General features: G+C 39.8%; 1 long non-coding RNA gene across 2 annotated transcripts in view; it reads right to left on the bottom strand.

The window, feature by feature from the left end:
* Window positions 1-304: 304 nt before the first annotated feature.
* LOC142073265 (uncharacterized) overlaps window positions 305-20,350 on the bottom strand; it is a 36,693-nt gene continuing 16,647 nt past the window's right edge. For both annotated transcript variants that reach the window (XR_012670065.1, XR_012670066.1), the window contains exons 2-5: window positions 11,794-11,859; window positions 11,527-11,629; window positions 3,517-3,571; window positions 305-1,112 (exon numbers count right to left, since the gene is read on the bottom strand). This is a non-coding gene — a long non-coding RNA (uncharacterized LOC142073265). The remainder of the gene's footprint in view (window positions 1,113-3,516; window positions 3,572-11,526; window positions 11,630-11,793; window positions 11,860-20,350) is intronic.

The raw sequence follows: 20,350 nt of genomic DNA, 5'->3' as shown, positions 1-20,350 counted from the left end.
GAGACATCTCATCTCCCTTACTGTAAATTCATGTTCAGGCCATCATATTCTTCTGTGCATCTGCAGGTTTATAAAATATTTCATTGCAGAAGGACCACATTTTCCCCTCATTTATCTCTGAGCCTCCCCACTGCAGTCCTTGGGATAGTATAGGTATAACCAAGGGTCAAATTTGGCCCACAGTATTCATTATCTTAATCCGGATTATCATAAATTAACATGAGTGTCCCATCACAAACATGTCAGTTTATCCTAATGATTGTAATGTTGTGATGCAGGCAGACACAAGGAGAACTGAGAGACATTTGTGGCAACACAGTGATTTATTAATAATGAACTTGAAGAGACAAAGAATAGTAAGCAATACTCTGCATGTGCAGATGTCTTCTGGATTAACTCTTAAAGAACCTGCCCCAACAACAATCATTTAATGAGAGCACAATCTAGTCACTATCATGTTATACTTTTTCCTGCAGGACTTGAACAAGAAAAAAAGCTTAATTATTTTCTTAAGTGCATGTTTTTTTATAAGTATTTAAGGAAATCAAAGGGCTTAAAAATAACTTGACTGTGAGTGACTAAAAGTTCCTCACTTGTGCTCTCCCAACACTTGATTTCCTTGTTAAACATCACTTCAAATACTGGTCTAAAGTCAAAGCTAGATCACTCAGTTCCTTATATGCTACCGAAAAACATGAACAGAACCAAACAGTGAGCAAAATAAATAAATAACCAACCACCAGGTTTGGAAGTTAACCTAACTTTGACCTTAGACAGCATCTTCCCAATTGTTTTTTGTTCCTTGTGCATAACGTGTTTCTTTTTCCTTCTGCAATGGGATAAATATGTTTTACACATATGGATCTCACAAGTGTGGAAGTTTGTTAAGTGAGATAGTAAGAGCCACACATTCAGCCTCATCTTTCACCTTCTATGGCGTCTGGGGTTATCTCACTGCATTCTGCTGCCTCATTGATCACATTGCAAATGAATATACTTTCCACTGAAAAAAGTGCGAGAGAAGTGCCAGCTGTGATGACGATTGTTTTCTGTATTCGGAATCATCTTCACGAGCATTTGTTGTCATCCACTATTTATATATCAGTAAGATCCTATTTAGAAAGAGAAAAATCAGGAGGCAGAAAAGGCAAAAATATTCCATGACACAGGGGCAAACTAAGCAACAGCAGGACACAAATAACACAGGGCTAAGGGCTCTTATCTACTATGCTTCAATGCAGATGTATTTATTCACTTTAAAAATGGGCCATAAACTAATACAACTGATGGAATTCAAAAATTCCTCTCAGATAAACATCGTATTTGGAAACCATGAACCACAATAAAGAAATAGGTTGATAGAACTGGAGATAGAAAGAACCTCATCTCAGTAGAGACATATTTGGCAAATATATACTTATAATTAACTAAAAGGACTCACTATACCCTAGAGCCTACTTAAGAGAATGAAAATGCAGAACTCAATAAAAAGGTATATATTTTAAGCATAGTGAAAGGGGATTTGCCATTTAGCTCTCTTTCATGTTAATGGAACTTATGCAGCTAAATTCCACTGCACTATACTGAAAATTAACTCATAAACCGTGAAAATTAACTCATATGATACCGAGAAAATATAAAGCCATGATTTGATTTTCCAGTTTAAACATCTTTCATTTCATCCATGGACATTCTACACAACTCAAAAGGATATACTTATTATACCCTATATTTTCCTTTTTAATTTATTGGAAAAAGCAGTGATCAGTGATTGTAGTAGATTCAATTAGATGCCCCAAAGACTGGAATTTCAAATTCAAATATTGATATTCAAGTATGTCATTGTGACAGATGTGGCAATTTCCTGCAGTATCCCTGGAAAACCATACTGAATTAAGTTTAAGTAGCTTTGGAGACTATTGTATTAATGCAAAGGTTATGTATTATTACGGGCTGTAATTGTACATAGCCTTTCTGGAGGTGATGTCTGATGTGAACCCTGTGAAGTGTTATGAACTTGAAAGGACTGTATTGAGCAATGTGCCAGTAAAGAATGGACTTTTGGTACAAAGTGTCAAGTGGTTTGCCTTGGGAATTTCTAAGGGGAGATGAATGACAATTTCCCACTTCTGGTTTTGCAAAGCCCGGCCTTTTCAAGCAACCCCTTGAGAAGGGGATCATTGTCTTCTGATTACCTGTTCCAGGAGTCTCAAGATCAAAGGCCCAAGCTGTATAAAGGAAAGACTGAGCTATTCATGGGGGATGCTAGTTCTAAGACTGTTATGAACTCATAACCACAGAAAAACGTCCAACAGAAGGAGCCAAGTGTGCACACACAAAAGCGATTTAATAACTGAGATGGCTATATGCCGACATAACTTACCGTAGGTTGACATAATTTTGTAGTGTAGACATGGCCTTAGTGGGGTTTGACAGACTAACTCCAGAGCCCTTGTTGGGATTGTGGTGATCTCTGGAAAGCTTTGTTAGCATGCACATGGGTTCTTTTAGTCTTTAATAAATTTTAACAGTAATGCTTTAACCTTAAATATAAACTTATAACTGTGGGCAATTGCATCTGTTCATAGCATTAGAAGAAAAAGCAAGGTGCAGGCACTGGCCTGTGGATACAACAGTGTAGGCAGGGAAATGTGCAGCCTGGAAAAATCCAATGAGAAGGGAGAGAGAGGTGGGTCACGCCCCAAGAAAGGTGACAGTTGAGGAGTCTTGAGTGGGTGCCCTTGCTGGACCGTGGACAGGAATACAGGTGCAGTTGTCCTGCACTGTGACAGTCTTTTCAAGTGGTTAGAAATAAAGAGGTACGAACAGGGCCGCTGCAACAATTTTTATAGTGGGGGTGCTGAGAACCATTGAACCAAACTGCAAACCCTGTATATAATGGAAACCACTTCAAGCCAGGGGATGCAGCTGCACCCCCAGCACCTGTAGTTCCAGCACCTATGGGCATGAACTAGAGCTGGCTGGAAATTTTTGAAAATATCAGTGAAAAATAGGCCTTTTTTCCCCCCCACAATCATTTCTGTGAAAAATATTTTCTGACTCGTGAGAGTGAGCCCCCTAACATTTGCAAAAAAGCCTCAGCCCTCTACCAAATTCAACACTATCTACAGAAGGTAACACTTTACAGACTCCTATTACAATAACAACTAATTTATTTTTTACAAAACAACATGTAATTCCCTGGTCCTGTAAACAAATATGAAAATGCTCATAGGAATAGTCCTAATGATTTCATGGGCACAGGAAAATGCGTAACTGAGGGGGAGAAATACATAACTTTACAGCTGTGTATCAATAATTATATATCATCTTGCACTCTGATTGGCCTAGGTGATGGCATATTATGCTAATAAGTGTCCATCAATAATTGTATATCATCCTGCACTCATGCTGATACCACAGCATTTCACTACTACCAATGTCAATCTAATTGCTGTGGAGCCAGTATTGAACTATACAGGTAACAAAAAATATTTGCCCTTCTTTCATACACACCTTGGATGCCAATTTGATTCATTCCCCAGCGAGGAATTAGAACATTCAGTGCCATCTGCAAGGAGTAGAGAATATATTTAATAAAGTCAAACTATTTAATGATAATTTGCAGCATCTATCTCATTGAATGTATCCATCAATTTGAATGGCAAAGTTTTATTTCCCTCAGCTATCTGGAACATTTTATTTATGGGTTAATATTATTTTGTTAGGTATAAAACCACAATATATTTTAATCACATATGCAATAAGATTTAAATTATGATTGGAACACCTGGATTACATAAAATTTGAGCATTCAAAGCAAGCAAGCAAAAACAGCCCATTACCCAAAAGTGGTGCTTAAAAGTGAACTTCACTGCAGAAAAATACTTTAACAACCCTAAGGCCCAGCTCTAAAAGTACTTATGTTGTGGTCCATTTACACACTGATTTCATTTCATGTGCTTTACTCAAACAAACATCATCTGGACTTTTTTTCCTCCAAGCACACTGTTGCAATTACAAACTTCCCCTGGTATACTCTCAGGTGTTATAGTTATTCTGTTGTTCAAGTGGAGAAAACTTAAAAAGAAGACAGTTGGACAAGGGATGTCTCCAAAAGCTCATAAAAACTTTTGGGTCAGATCCTCAGCTGGTGAATGAACATCAGCATATCTGCACTGAAGTCAGTGGAACTACTCTGATTTGCACCCATTGAGGATCTGGCCCTTTGGGCAAGATATTAAAAAAATCTCAGCTCTATTATCCATCTCCAACCAGCAAGGAGCTGAGAGATGCGTCAGATGGATGTGCCGTCTTCCAAAAATGCAAACCTCATTTATTAAATAAGTAAAACTTCCAATAAAACAAAAATCAGTTCCTGAAAAAATGCACATAAAAGTTACTCTCTCTCTGAAAATCAATTTGAAGAAGTAAACCCAGCACAACAGCTATACAGTAATTTGTTAAATAGTTAAACTATTATCCAGGGTTATGGACCTGGTCCTGCAGACTTTACTCATGTGAATAATTCTTCCTCAAGTGAGTAGTTCCACTGTACATAATGGGAGTTTTGCCTGAGTCGGGATGGCAGAATTGGCCCCATGGTCAGAGATTATTCTTCTAATTAAAAACAATTGTCTGTTTTTAAATAAAAATAAAAATATATCAATAGATTCCAGTTAGAGCCTGATGCTTTAATTTGTTGGGAATGTTCAGGATAATGATCTCAGTAGGAATAAGCAGCATTCAATACTTTGCACGAGGCACACAGCACCTTACAGGGTCCTACCATTCAACCAAAAGTGTAATTTTTAGTCAACTGGATAAACATACAAAAACTGGTTTCCAAAACCAAACCAATTTCCCATACTTTCTGTGTTATCATGTAAACCAGGTAGAGTCAAGACCCTGCTTAGATCCTGAGAAATTCTTCCCAGAAAACCATTTTAGCATGGGTTAAGGTTTATTCAGCCTAAGCAGCAAACCAAATAATTCTAGCCTCTTTGTAAATGAGGCTGGACATTTAGCAATAACAGGCTCCCTCACAGGAATTATATCATGTCTCATTTTGATCCAGGCAGGAAATACCTTAAGGACCTAGAACTACAAAGCAGGAAAATAGTTATCTATGTATGGCCTCCAAATGTTTGTTTCTAGCTGGCTTCTAAAAATTATTGAAGATTCCCAGTTGGAAGGTTGTCCTTATTTTAGTAAAACCTGTTCATCCATCTCTATTTGGAACAGCTTTCTCTCTGTATGAAATTCCAAATGACTATGAATTCCTAAGTAGCCACTAATCTCCTCCTTCTCCCTTACCCCACGCTACTGAGTCACTTGCACCCACTCAAACTTTCTCTACCACCGTTGCAGTCACAATTGATACCCTTTGCTTCTAAATTTTATTGACTCTACCTTGCACAGATTTCCTCTCTTAACAGTTCATTCACTGGAGGAGGAGGAATGGTCAGTTGGCCCTTGACACTGTACATCACTGGCTTGATCCAAAGTTCATTGAAGTTAATTAAAATATTTGTGTTGACTTCATTGCACTTTGGATTGGATCCTTATATTGCATATGCTGAATAATGAACTGGATCAACTGCTGGTAGATGGTTCCCAAACAGGATTTGGATTGTGGAAATCAGCTTTATAATGTTAATTATTATGGTATTGTAAGCAGCCAGTGGTATTTGTGCAGTCCTAAACGAGAACCGTCCCACACATCAGATGCTGACAACTTTTGGGACCTTTGCCATTTTGTGTAGCAGAGTATTAGGTGGACCAGGAGGTGAAGCACACATTCCCTATTCATTTTACTCTCAGAATTCAGAATGTTTCCTCCTTTGGAGGGCTCAGCAGTATGTATTTTATCTTCTCGCCTAGTATCTTTGTGTTATGCAGATTGTTCTGGCTGAAGATATATGCTGTAGATTCAGACTAAGCAAGGCAGCTGTTGCGTCGTGTTACACTTGCTATGAGTCTTAGCACTTGTCATGTGTATCGCAACTTCTCTTAGCTTTTTTAAACACTTTGTTCCATGAAAAAAAAAAAAAGAGGTACAGACAGATTGTCAGCTGGCAAACAAAACTCTCTGCTCATACTGAGAAAGAAGGATACAGATATTACTGGGCAATCACTACTATGTTGATCTATTTTGATCTATTTTCTAGGTGCTATCTACAAAGCCATAACATCTCAAATCTATCTTCTATCTATATATATTTTATATTCATTTTTTTCCTTTTCTTTGATCATTCTTTTCTTCTTAAAACAGCTATGCAGATGCATATATTGAGATGATCATAAAGGAATCAGTCATGCCATCAAGGCATGCCCTTATGTTGGGAGTGGTCCAGAGTTGCACAATGGATGGGGAACCTGGCATTAGGAAAGTATACAAAGGCATCCTGTCACCTAGACAACTGGTAACTCTGGCAGCCATTTTGTCTTCCTTAGTGAAAACTCTAAAGCCCTTCCGAATGTGTTAGAAATAACAAATATATATGGTTAAATATACAACCTTTTGTATTAAATGTCATAAACTTGGTTATGGTTTTGGTTGATTTTCTATTCAGTTCTCCTGTCATGATGTAGTTTGTCTGATACAGACAAACTGAACTGTGTCTGGACTTGATCCAAAGCACAGTGAAATCAATGGAAGGATTATAATCAGGCTTTTGGTGTAGGGAAGTGGTATCTGATGCAAAAGGAAACATATACTTATATAGTTTGATTTTGTATCCCTTACATAGAATACTCACTAACTCAGATTAATAGTGCTCTTCACTTCATAAGGTATGTTAGTAAAGGTAGCTGATTCTTTACTTCATGTGAAATTCCTTCAGGGCTATTTCAAACTAGTAGTTAGATTTCTGTCTCTAATACCAATAGTAGCTTTTGTAGTACTAGCCGGTTGAGAAATAGATACATTATTTTCTGAACATTCTAACTTTCTTAGATATAAATAGGAAACCAAACCACTTGTCTCACTCCCAAGGTTTAAACCTCATGACATTTTTGATGCTTCTGTTCTGGCTTTGTCAGTGAATTTGTCTTTTCACTGGTTTCAGAGTAGCAGCCGTGTTAGTCTGTATTCGCAAAAAGAAAAGGAGTACTTGTGGCACCTTAGAGACTAATCAATTTATTTGAGCATAAGCTTTCGTGAGCTTAGAACAACGCTTCCTCAGCTCTCGTCCCCTAATGCCCCTACTCTACTTGTACTATATTGATGACACCTTCATCATTTGGACCCATGGAAAAGAAGCCCTTGAGGAATTCCACCATGATTTCAACAATTTCCATCCCACCATCAACCTCAGCCTGGACCAGTCCACACAAGAGATCCACTTCCTGGACACTACAGTGCTAATAAGCGATGGTCACATAAACACCACCCCATACCGGAAACCTACTGACTGCTATTCCTACCTACATGCCTCCAGCTTTCACCCTGACCACACCACACGAACCATTGTCTACAGCCAAGCTCTACGATACAATGCATTTGCTCCAACCCCTCAGACAGAGACAAACACCTACAAGATCTCTATCAAGCATTCTTACAACTACAATACCCACCTGTGGAAGTGAAGAAACAGATTGATAGAGCAAGAAGAGTACCCAGAAATCACCTACTACAGGACAGGCCCAACAAAGAAAGTAACAGAACGCCACTAGCCGTCACCTTCAGCCCCCAACTAATACCTCTCCAAGGCATCATCAAGGATCTACAGCCTATCCTGAAGGACGACCCATCACTCTCACAGATCTTGGGAGACAGGCCAGTCCTTGCTTACAGACAGCCCCCCAACCTGAAGCAAATACTCACCAGCAACCACACACCACACACCAGAACCACTAACCCAGGAACCTATCCTTGTAACAAAGCCTGTTGCCAACTGTGCACCTATATCTATTCAGGGGACACCATCATAGGGCCTAATCACATCAGCCACACTATCAGAGGCTCATTCACCTGCACATCCACCAATGTGATATATGCCATCATGTGCCAGCAATGCCCCTCTGCCATGTACATTGGTCAAACTGGACAGTCTCTACATAAAAGAATAAATGGACACAAATCAGATGTCAAGAATTATAATATTCATAAACCAGTCGGAGAACACTTCAATCTCTCTGGTCACTCGATTTCTGATCTCAAAGTGACTATCCTTCAACAAAAAAATTTTGAAAACAGACTCCAACGAGAGACTGCCGAATTGGAATTAATTTGCAAATTGGATACAATTAACTTAGGCTTGAATAGAGACTGGGAGTGGTTGAGTCATTATACTAAGTGAAACTATTTCCCCTTGTTTATTCCTCCCCCCCGCCACTGTTCCTCAGACGTTCTTGTTAACTCCTGGAAATGTGCTGGAAATGGCCCACCTTGATTATCACTTTGAAAAGTTTTCTCTCCCCCCCACCCCACTCTCCTGCTGGTAATAGCTCATCTTAAGTGATCGCTCTCCTTACAATGTATATTTTTTCATGGTCTGTGTATATATAAAATCTCCTCACTGTACTTTCCACTTTATGCATCCGATGAAGTGAGCTGTAGCTCATGAAAGCTTATGCTCAAATAAATTGGTTTGTCTCTAAGGTGCCACAAATACTCCTTTTCTTTTTGTCTTTTCACTGTTAACATCATTTTTTCCTCAGTGATATACACAAGCCTCAGTATTCATTAGAGGGGATTCTAAGTAATGCAGGAGACTACTGCTCTGACCTTTGTCAACCAGGAATGTATTCTACTTAGTGGGAATGAGTTTGATGTACTTATCCCATTCTACATTTATGCACAACTTGAAAATGACCACAGAGTCTGCCACAATTGATCACAATTGGAATTCTCTATTCAAGAGTCCAGAACTCTTGGAATAACAAGTTACAACTGAGGACAGAGGCATATGGAATGGGAATCTTGCACAGTGACCGCCTGGGTTCTGGCCACTGCTGTTAGTTCTTCCCTCCCAATATATACACACATACATAAACTAAGAATTAAAATACATATAAAAAGTTAGAAGATATGTGGTTGCATCTTTCTTCTTGTTTCTAATGTTAAATTTATCTTCCAAATCTCACAATATTAAGGTATGTATACTGAGCTCAAATGTAACACAAGAAGGAGTGTTAGGACTAGGAAGGAGTGAATTACTTATGTTGTACAGGAATGTTTTCTCTACCAATGCCTAGGCATGACATAGCATTTATTAAACCTTTTATAGTGAACAGAATACCAAAGTAAGAGATATAACACTTGAGAATCTTTATCAGAATATTGCTTGACACCCTCTATGAGTCTTGGGAGGAAATAAGCCTTCCATAATATTGAACAAACATTTCTATTAAGTGCACTGAGTAGGTAGAACTTGCATTCACCTGCAGAAATTTTGCTTGGATGGTATATTGTATTAAGAGATTTTAATAAGTGATGTCTCATTTAATAAGTGATGGCCAGTGCAAATCAATTACACCTGCAATTTTGAGGTCACTCCTGTTTGCAGCTGGCCTAATCACATAATTACATTATTCATCTACCTATTTTGGGGCTTTGTACTGTCACCCATCAGCACAGGATTTGAAAACCTCCCAGTTTATCAGTTAGATTGGAAGAGCCAAGTCTTCAAGTTGATATAGTGGAATTTCATTCTTCTCTGTTCATGCTATAGGAAAAATTACCTGGAGCAGGTTTGTGGGGGGGTTCTTTCTTTCTTGTGCAAGAGGTTGATGGTTGTTATCAATGTCATTGTGGTTCTGGTGGAAAAGCTTTGTTTCTTCTTGTGTCTGTAGAGTACTTAGGATAATTATTCCTAAATTATTCTCTAGGCACTACTGTTTTACAAATAATGATAATTATATATATATATATATAATTTATTTGTAATACAGTAATATATATATATATATATATATATATATATATATATATATATATATATATATATATATATATATATATATATTAGCAGTAACAGAAAAACGTAGGAAGGCTTGTGTTGGTGCTGGGCCATGCAGAATATTCGAAGGATTCAAAAAAGTAACTGATGCTGAAAATAAAAAAAATAGAGGGAGTGTGAACCCAGAACCAGAGAAGAGCTCTGAGATCACCAAAAGAGTGACCAGTTTCATAACATACATGACTTTTATGGCTACACCAGTGACTGAGAGGGTCAAGGTATGAACAAAACAAGAAATACTACCCTATTGCTCATCATCCATAATTTCCTTGAACATGTTGACTGAAATTTCCAAAGACATAGACTTTAAGCTGCCATCTTCTTGCCACTTATCCAGGATTTTCTACAGATTTCCGAATATGTTAATGGATATTGAGTCTTTAGTGAAGACGGCCACATAATCCAAGGTTCATGGATTCTTTCTGGTAGTGTTACCAATACAAGTCTTAACTTGGAGAGCAATAGTAGAAGAGAGAGCAAGGGAATCGGGGGTCGGAAGAGAGGCAGCAAGTAGTCTGATAGCAGCAGCTCTTGTGCTATGAATGAATTGCAAAAGTCATTTAGACGTGGATGGATCTGTACTGGTTCAGATATCAGTGAAGCATTGAATGATTCCCCATAGAGCTGTCTTGAGCAGTCTGGACAACTTCCTTACAGGCTGTCAGAAAAAGAAGGTTGGCTGCACTGATCTATAAACTACATATGGCAAAAATAGTGGATTTTGCAACATGGTAGCAGTGATTTTCCAAGCACTTACATCCCTTCGTTTATATTGGATAATCACATGACAAATTATCCTCTGTGATCCCTTTAAAATTTTGCACCCCTCTGTACATATTATTGTCTTGAATTTGTATACAAAAACTGCAACCTTAGTGTTAAATCTACCCATGGCTGCCCAGCCGATGAGCCCATTGTATAAATTGGGTCCTTCACTCCATGTATCAGTGCGTGGCCCTACCATCATCTTTCCCATAGCTATAATGGCCAGAACATTGGACAGAACTTGGTTTCACTTGATGCTTACACTCGGAAAGAAGAGTACTTCTCTGTAATGTAATTATTAAAACATTTTATGAATCCAAGCCTTGTATTGGTATTTTTACTGCTGGTAAGTACTGTGCCAAAGGCTTTATAAATTTTATCCACTATAGCCCTTTTTCTGCTCAGTGTTTTATGGCACATGGCCATTCAGAATGTTATCTTCTTCATGTTTTTTGTCTCAGCCTCATTATCTTTTATTTTCCTACAATGAAATGCATACACTACTTATCTGTTCATACACTTCGTTAACCTAAGTCATTCAAAAGTTTATTGATTGTACCGGGATTTTTTTTTTTTTTTACATCAACAGATTTCACCACCTTATTACATGTTCCTTCATCTAGGACCTTTTGGTGTGTTGCTAGCCAGCTTTCTTCCTGATAAACTGCTTCTGGACTAGGTCTGACCTACTGAGGTAGTTAAACATTTTGTTTATGGAAAGAAATATCCAAGAAATTTAGTACACATGGCCTCCCTTATGCGCATGCATACTAATTGTTCAGAAGTAAATCATAACCTTTTAGGTGTCTCCCAGCCTCCAGCCGAGTGGCATTTTTTCTAGTGCAGGTTTAAGCACTGACGTCCATCTTTTCAGCCTGGATGTTTCCAACATTTTCTTTCTTGAGGAAACAAAATAAAACGGAACACCCACTGTATTACATTAACTTTGCATCTGCTGTTACATTCTGGGATTCCCAAAAGGTCTGGGGACCTGGTTTTCAAAGGCAACATCCAATTTTTGTTCACAATTAATTGCAGGCACAAATTATATTTAATTTCCTACCTGACTGCACCACCCATCAGGCATTGTGACTAGATAGCTAGGTCCTATTTTGGTGTCCACAGTCAGCTGCAATATAAAAATGTCAGAGATATTAACCAGAAAAATAATTCACATATTCAAAATCAAGGCCAGATTCTCACGCCCATTCTCTTACTGAATAGCTTCTTTATTCTGTAAATAGCATCACTGAACTTAATGGGACTTGGTGCTAAGTAAGTCACTACTCAGTATTAGTAAGGGTAGCAGAATTTAGGCCCCATTCAGAAAAGCAACTGTTTTCAATAAAGCACTTGGCACGTGCTTTAGGCTCATTGGAGTCAACAGATTTAAGCATGTGCTTAAAGTTAAGCATGTTCTTAATGCTGATCTTTAAACTTAAGATTTGTTTAAATCATCTATAGTATTTATTGAATACATTTGAGGAAGAGGGAGAGAAAAGCAGACATTCAAAATGATGGCTCTTCTCAAATAAATAGCAACAATACAGTAAAAAAAATCAGCAAGAAACATTTTCCTTTTAACTTACACATTTAACTTTATAAATGTCAATAAATAAAATGAAACGTTCTAATTTTTCAATTAGACTTTCTAATTCTTTAATTCAAGAAAAATACCTAAGAGTGAAAAGAAAAAATACATTTCGGTACTGACTTAAGTACTCTTTTAATTATGTTGATATTTAACATTCAGCCTCAGTTTTCCTTTGTAGAACATGAGAGTTCACTATAATTTAGCTATCTAATTTACACTCCACTACATACTGTTATTTGGCAAATTCTTTTAAACGTATGAGGCCAGAGCCTCAGCTGGTGTTAACCAGCCTAGCTTAATTGAAGATCTGATCCAGGGAAAAGTATCAGCGTCTTTAGCATACAAGGTACTGGGGCATTATTCTGAGTACTTTCAACTCCACTGCTTTCAGTGGGAGATAAGGATACCAGCATCTCTCTAGAGATGCAAGAATGAGTCCCTTTCTTTTAGATCCTGATCCATGTAGTCCATGCCTAATTCATATGCCACTCTTGTCAGCTATTTCTATATATATACAGCAAGAATTCTTGAGCTGCAAAATGTCAGGGCCCTAACCCATGTAACCCTAAGACATGGATTCTGACACCACCCTATCCCCAAGCAGGGTCTGTGGGCTTGAGTCCAGAGGGGTGGCTGGCCTGGCTCAGGCTAATTTCTGTGTGGATGGAAAAGGGACTTGGGCTTAAACCTGATTCAGAGTCCAGGCTTAGTGTGCTATGTAGACATATCCTTAGAGGCTCCAATTCAACAAGGCCCTTAAGCACTGATTAGTCCCACTGAACAACTGAGATATACTAGCAGTTCATGTGCTCCTGGGGCATAGAGACTTTTTCTTCCAGGAGTCCCATCGAGTATAATATGCCCCAAATTGGAAAGGAGGAGCCATAAGAAGAAGGGCCCATGGATCTCTCCTCAACACACAGGCAGATGGAGGTGGCTGGATGTAGTGGGAGAAATGCAGTGCACATCCTGAAGTAGGTAGCAGTGGATGTGCTGGGAAGTTCAAAAAGAAATTTTGAGGCAGAATTCCTCTCAGAGCTCCTCCTAGGGTGCTGTACCCCATAGCACAGCCAGCACAGGGCTCTGGCTGAACTTTGACTTCATGAGAAAATGGAAATACCCTCAGAGTGGAGGTGATGAACCAACCCTCCTTGAAGTTACTGAAAGAATTTCCTTTGAATTTTATGGAAAGTGAACAAAGTCTTAAATACTTTATAATTAGGAAAAGAGTTAAAACATGTGGCTAAGCTATAAGGTAACTATGGAAGCAATAACAGGCAGCAATTATGGAGGCCCGATTCTCTTCTTACACCAACGTACTTTAGAGGGTAGCTCCACTACAGTGAATGGAGTTACAGCAGTGTCTGAAAAAGGAATCAGGCACCATGTGTCCTTGACTACAACATTTCTAAATCATAAGAATATAAGAACAGCCATACGGGGTCAGAACAAAGATCCATCTAGCCCAGTATCAATTGATCTATCCTCTGTCGCCCATTCCCAGCTTCTTGCAAACAGAGGCTAGGGGCACCATCCCTGCGCATCCTGGCTAATAGCCATTGATGAATCTATCCTCCATGAACTTATCTAGTACTTTTTTGAACGCTGTTATAGTCTTGGCCTTCACAACATCCTCTGGAAAGGAGTTCCACAGGTTGACTGTGCATGGTATGAAAAAAATACTTTCTTTTGTTTGCTTTAAACTTGCTGCCAATTAATTTCATTTAATTAGATCTTGTGTTATGAAAAGGAGTAAATAACACTTCCTTATTTACTTTTTCAACACCAGTCATGATTTTGTTGACCTCTATCATATCCCCCCTTAGTAATCTCTTTGTATGAAAAGTCTCAGTCTTATTAATCTCTCCTCATATGGAAGCCGTTTCATACCCCTAATCATTTTTGGTAGAATCATAGAAGATTAGGATTGGAAGAGACCTCAGGAGGTCATCTACTCCAACCCCCTGCTCAAAGCAGGACCAACCCCAACTAAATCATCCCAGCCAGGGCTTTGTCAAGCTGGGCCTTAAAAACCTCTAAGGATGAAGTTTCCACCACCTCCCTAGGTAACACATTATAGTGCTTCACCACCCTCCTAGTGAAATAGTTTTTCTGAATATTCAACCTAGACCTCCCCACTGCAACTTGAGACATTGCTGTCACCGCTGAGAACAGCCTAGATTCATCCTCTTTCGAAACCCCCTTCGGATAGTTGAAGGCTGCTATCAAATCCCCCCTCACTCTTCTCTTTTGTAGATTAAATAAGCCAAATTCCCTCAGCCTCTCCTCATAACTCATGTGCCCCAGCCTGCTAATAATTTTCATTGCCCTCCACTGGACTCTCCAATTTGTCCGCATCCTTTCTGTAGTGAGGGGCCCAAAACTGGATGCAGTACTCCAATGTGGCCTCACCAGTGCCAAATAAAGGGGAATAATCACTTCCCTCAATCTGCTGGCAATGCTCCTACTATTAACACAGCCCAATATGCTGTTAGCCTTCTTGGCAACAAGGGCACACTGTTGACTCATATCTACCTTCTTGTCCACTGTAATCCCAAGGTCCTTTTCTGCAGAATGGCTGCTTAGCCAGTTGGTCCCCAAACTGCAGCAGTGCATGGGATTCTTTCATCCTAAGTGCAGGACTCTGTACTTGACCTTGTTGAGCCTCATCAGATTTCTTTTGGCTCAATCCTCCAATATGTCTAGGTCCTACCCACCAGTGTATCTACCTCTGCTTCCATCTTAATGTCATCCATGAATGTGCTGAGGGTGCAATCCATCCCATCTTCCAGATCATTAACAAATATGTTGAACAAAACCAGCCTCAGGATCGACCCCTGGGGCACTCTGCTTGATACCAGCTGCCAACTAGACATCGAGCCGTTGATCACTACTCATTGAGCCCGACAATCTAGCCAGCTTTCTAACCACCTTATAGTCCATTCATCCAATCCATACTACTTTAATTTGCTGGCTAGAATACTGTGGGAGACCATATCAAAAGCTTTGCTAAAGTCAAGGTATATCACGTCCACCGCTTTCCCCATATCCACAGAGTCAGTTATCTCATCATAGAAAGAAATAAGGTTGGTCAGGCATGACTTGCCCTTGGTGAATCCATGTTGATTGTTCCTGATCACCTTCCTCTCCTTCAAGTGCTTCAAAATGGATTCCTTGTGGACCTGTTCCATGATTTTTCTGGAGACTGTGGAGAGGCTGACAGGTCTGGAGTTCCCTGGATTCTCCTTCTTCCCTATTTTAAAGATGGGCACTATATTTGTCTTTTTCCAATTATCTGGGACCTCCCCCGATCGCCGTGAGTTTTCAAAGATAATGGCCAATGGCTCTGCAATCACATCAGCCAACTCCATCAGCACCCTTGGATGCGCTGCATCTGGCTCCAGAGACTTGTGCATGTCCAGCTTTTGTAAATAGTCCTTAACCTGTTCTTTCATCACTGAGGGCTCCTCACCTCTTCCCCATACTGTGCTACCCAGTGCAGCAGTCTGGGAGCTGACCTTATCTGTGAAGACCAAGGTAAAAAAAGCTTTGAGTACTTCAGCTTTTTCCACATCATCTGTCATTAGGTTCTCTCCCCCATTCAGTAAGGGTCCCACACTTTCCCTGACCACCTTCTTGTTGCTAGCATACCTGTAGAAACCCTTCTTGTTACCTTTCACATCCCTTGTAACTCCAATTGTGCTTTGGCCTTCCTGATTACACCCCTGCATGCTCAAGCAATATTTTTATACTCCTCCCTTGTCATCTGTCCAAGTTTCCACTTCTTGTAAGCTTACTTTTTATGTTTAAGATCACCAAAGATTTCTCTGTTAAGCTAAGCTTGTCGCCTCCCATATTTGCTATTCTTTCTGCACATCAGGATGGTTTGTTCCTGCGCCCTCAATAAAGGCTTCTTTAAAATACAGCCAGCTCTCCTGGACTCCCTTCCTCCTCATATTAGCCCCCAGTGGATCCTGCCCATCAGTTCCCTAATGGAGTCAAAGTCTGCTTTTTTTGAAGTCCAGGGTCCGTATTCTGCTGCTCAACTCAATTCAACCTGAACTCTACCCTTTTCTACTTTCCCTACCAATTCTTCCCTGTTTGTGAGCAGCAGGTCAAGAGGAGCCCCCAGTTGGTTCCTCCAGCACTTGCACCAGGAAGTTGTCCCCAACACTCTCCAAAAACTTTCTGGATTGTCTGTGCACTGCTATACTGCTATCTCAGCAGATGTCAGGGTGATTGAAGTCCAGCAGGAGAATCAGGGCCTGTGATCTGGAAACTTCTGTTAGTTGTCCGAAGAAAGCCTCATCTACCTCATTCTCCTGGTCTGGTGGTCTATAAGAGACACCCCACCATGACATCACCCTTGTTGCTTTCACCTCTAAACTTAACCCAAAGACTCTCAACAGGCTTTTCTCCAGTTTCATACTGGAGCTCTGAGCCATCATACTGCTCACTTGCAACTCCTCCACCTTTTCTCCACCACCTGTCCTTCTTGAACAGTTTATACCCATCCCTGACAGTGCTCCAGTCATGTGAGGTACCCCACCAACCTCTGTATTCCAATTACATAATAGTTCCTTGACTGTGCCAGGACTTCCAATTCTTCCTGCTTGTTTCCCAGGCTTCTTGTGTTCATGTACATTCACCTAAGGTAACTAGCCAATTGCCCTACTTTCTCAGTATGAATCAGAAGGCCTCCGCTGTTGCACCCTCTTTGTGTTTCCTCCTGGTATCCCATTTCCCCACTTACGTCAGGGCTTAGGTCTCCATCCCCCGGCCAACCTAGTTTAAAGCCCTCCTCACTAGGTTATCAAGCCTGCCTGCGAAGATGCTCTTCCCTCTCTTCATTAGGTGGATCCCATCTCTTCCTAGCAATCCTTTTTCCTGGAACAACATCCTATGGTCGAAGAATCCAAAGCCCTCTCTCTGACACCACCTGCATAATCACACTTTTCGTTCCACAATTTGATGGCTCCTACCTGGGCCTTTTCCTTCAACAGGGAGGATGGATGAGAACACGACTTGCACCTCAAACTCCTTTATCTTTCTTCCCAGAGCCACATAGTCTGTAGTGACAGGCTCAAAGTCATTCTTGGCAGTGTCATTGGTATTCATGTGGAGAAGTAGGAAGGAGTAGCGGTCCAAGGGCTTGATAAGTCTTGGTAGACACTCCATCATGTCCTGAATTCTAGCTCCAGGCAAGCAGCACACTTCTCGAGTTTCCCAATCTGGACAGCAGATGGATGACTCCATCCCTTTTGGAAGGGAGTCCATGACAACCACTACCCATCTCCTCCTCTTGGGAGTGATGGTCATGGAACCCCCATCCCTAGGATAATGCATTCCCTGTCTTTTGGTTGACGGGGGTCTCCTTCTGAGCCCTTCTCTCAGATAACTCTTCCAAACCATTCTCTGTCATAGCACCTGTGGAGAGAGCCTGAAAATAGTTTCTTACCTTTATCTGCATTGAGGGTACATGGGTTCTCCTCTTTCTTCTTATGGAGGTCACATGCTGCCAATTTTCTTCTCCTTTTGCACCGCCCTCTCTGATACTTCAGCATGCTGTGCCTTCAGTACCAAATACTGCCTTCTATCCAGAAAGTCTTCATATTGCACTTTTCTGAGCCTTTTCCAATTCCACTATATCTTTTTTGAGATGGGGCCACCACCTCTGCATGCAGTATTCAAGATGTGGGCATACCATGGATTTATATAGAGGCAATGTGATATTTTCTGTCTTATTTTCTATCCCTTTCTTAATAATTCCCAACATTCTGTTCACTTTTTTGATTGCCGCTGCACATTGACTGGCTGTTTTCAGACAACTATCCAAAATGACTCCAAGATCTCTTTCTTGAGTGGTAATAGCTAATTTAGACCCCATCATTTTATATGTATAGTTGGGATTATGTTTTCCAATGTGCATTACTTTGCATTTATCAACATTGAAATCAGCTTCCTCTTCTCCCTGCCTGCATCCTTACCACAATAACAGTTGTTATCTCATGTTAATATTAGATATGTATTGTTATTCTAATAACTAATTATAGGACTCATAATGCTAATGATAGCAGTTTAGTTTATAATCCCATCTGTTCACTTTACCCGAGCTGTTTATTTTCTTTCATGCCTTCAAAATATTCCTGATTTGTAATTAATCAACCATTTTGACTTTTTTTTTAAATTACAGATTTGTTTTTTTTCCCTAAAATAAAAATATCAGGAGGGAACAAACAGAAGCTGGCAAGGCACCCCAAGGCAAGAACAGCTGGATTTCTAACCCCATGTCACTCAGTAAATAACTGCTAAAAAGAAAATCCCAGTAAAAATTACTATTGCAACAGCTGGAACACCTTATTCCAAAGAGAATGACCTAATCCTTTTTTCCTCCTAGAATGCTTTAAAATGGTAATCAGTAGAGAGGATGCTTCTGTCTCTCATCCATCATCCCTAGGCAAAGTCGTGCACCTGTTGTACATTTAAGTATATGTAGGCAGATCTTCAGCCAGTGGAAAATGGCATAGCATGCTACAATTCAGTGTAACAGAGCTACATAGATTTACACCAGCTGAGGAACTGACCCATTAAGTGTGAGGGAAGAACAGAGCATTTGTAACAAAATTTTGGATAAAAACAGACTATAGAGTTAACTGAGAAAAAAACAGAGAGGTGTGTTCTGCCACAAGTAAATGTACCATGGGCATATTAAAGATAATACATAAATCAATGTGCACCCTTGTTAAGAGTAAAGAACCATCTTATCCCATCTACAGCATAGCAAACATGAAAGCTATTTCCTGTGGCAGTAAATTGTGCCACCCCCTGCTTCCCAGTGTTCAGGCAAGACTGGGTTAGCATAGCATAGCTGCCACAGATGAGCATGTATTTTATACAAGCATGTGCTACTTCACTATTCCATTCTCTATTGCATTGGTTGGACCACAATCATGTCTCCCTTCAAGCAATAGGTTGCAAAGGGTTTGTAATAGCTATCTCACATGAACTAATTTGCTTTGGCTGTAGCTCTGCATACTTCAGATATGCTTCTCACAAGAGGACCAGCAGGTGCAGCTATGAAACTTTGTTAGCAATGTGGACATGATATATCTCCATGCATATTTGAAAAGATTGAGACTAGAGCCTTATAATGCTCTTTCTTTCTTTCTTTCTTTCTTTCTTTCTTTCTTTCTTTCTTTCTTTCTTTCCCTTCCATATTCTTGCTCATTAGTAGATTTAGAGCTATGTCAGGAAGAGAAAATGAATGCATCTTTTAAACAAACTATAAAGTTGCACAGAAGGAAAATGACAGAGGGACAGGTGAAGATGCAACTCTGGGAGAACTGGGCTCCCTATTCATTTTAATAAGAATTTACAACTATTTTTCACTTTACGACTCAATCCTTGACAAAGCCTCTTGATAGGACTCTTGAGAAAGCCCTGGTTGGGATGATTTAATTGGGGTTGGTGCTGCTTTGAGTAGGGGGTTGGACTAGATGACCTCCTGAGTCTCTTCCAAGCCTAATCTTCTATGATTCTATGATCCTGCAAACTCTTACTCATGTGCAAAGTCTTTACTCAGAGATACTACCCATGCAAATAATAGTTTGAATGATCAGGGCTTAATTGACCTTTTGAAGCATCGGGCACCAACCACTATTGGAAGACAGGATACTAGGCTAGATAGACCATTGTAGTGACCGAGTATGCCATTCTTATGTTCTTAATTTATACTGAAATTATAATTGTGCTAATACTAAAATGCTCTGTTTTCACTTACATCTTTTTCAGCCTACAGAAAATTATTGTTGCTTCATCACATGTTCTGAACCACAACCTGGACAATTCTTGCTTTCCTTATCAGTGCTGGGTATAGATTCATAAAAAAAAATCACCCTAAGTGAAATCCTGGCCCCTTTGAAATCTGTAGCAAAAGTTCCATTGATTTCACACCCAAATTCCAGGGGTTCTTTCAATACGGAAAACTTGATGATGGATGTATACTCTAGAATTGAATTTCTTTGAA

The sequence above is a fragment of the Caretta caretta genome, chromosome 9 (assembly GCF_965140235.1).
Source record: "Caretta caretta isolate rCarCar2 chromosome 9, rCarCar1.hap1, whole genome shotgun sequence".
NCBI lineage: Eukaryota > Metazoa > Chordata > Testudines > Cheloniidae > Caretta > Caretta caretta.
Note: the sequence above shows the minus strand (reverse complement) of the source record. Positions and strands in the feature narration are given on the sequence as shown.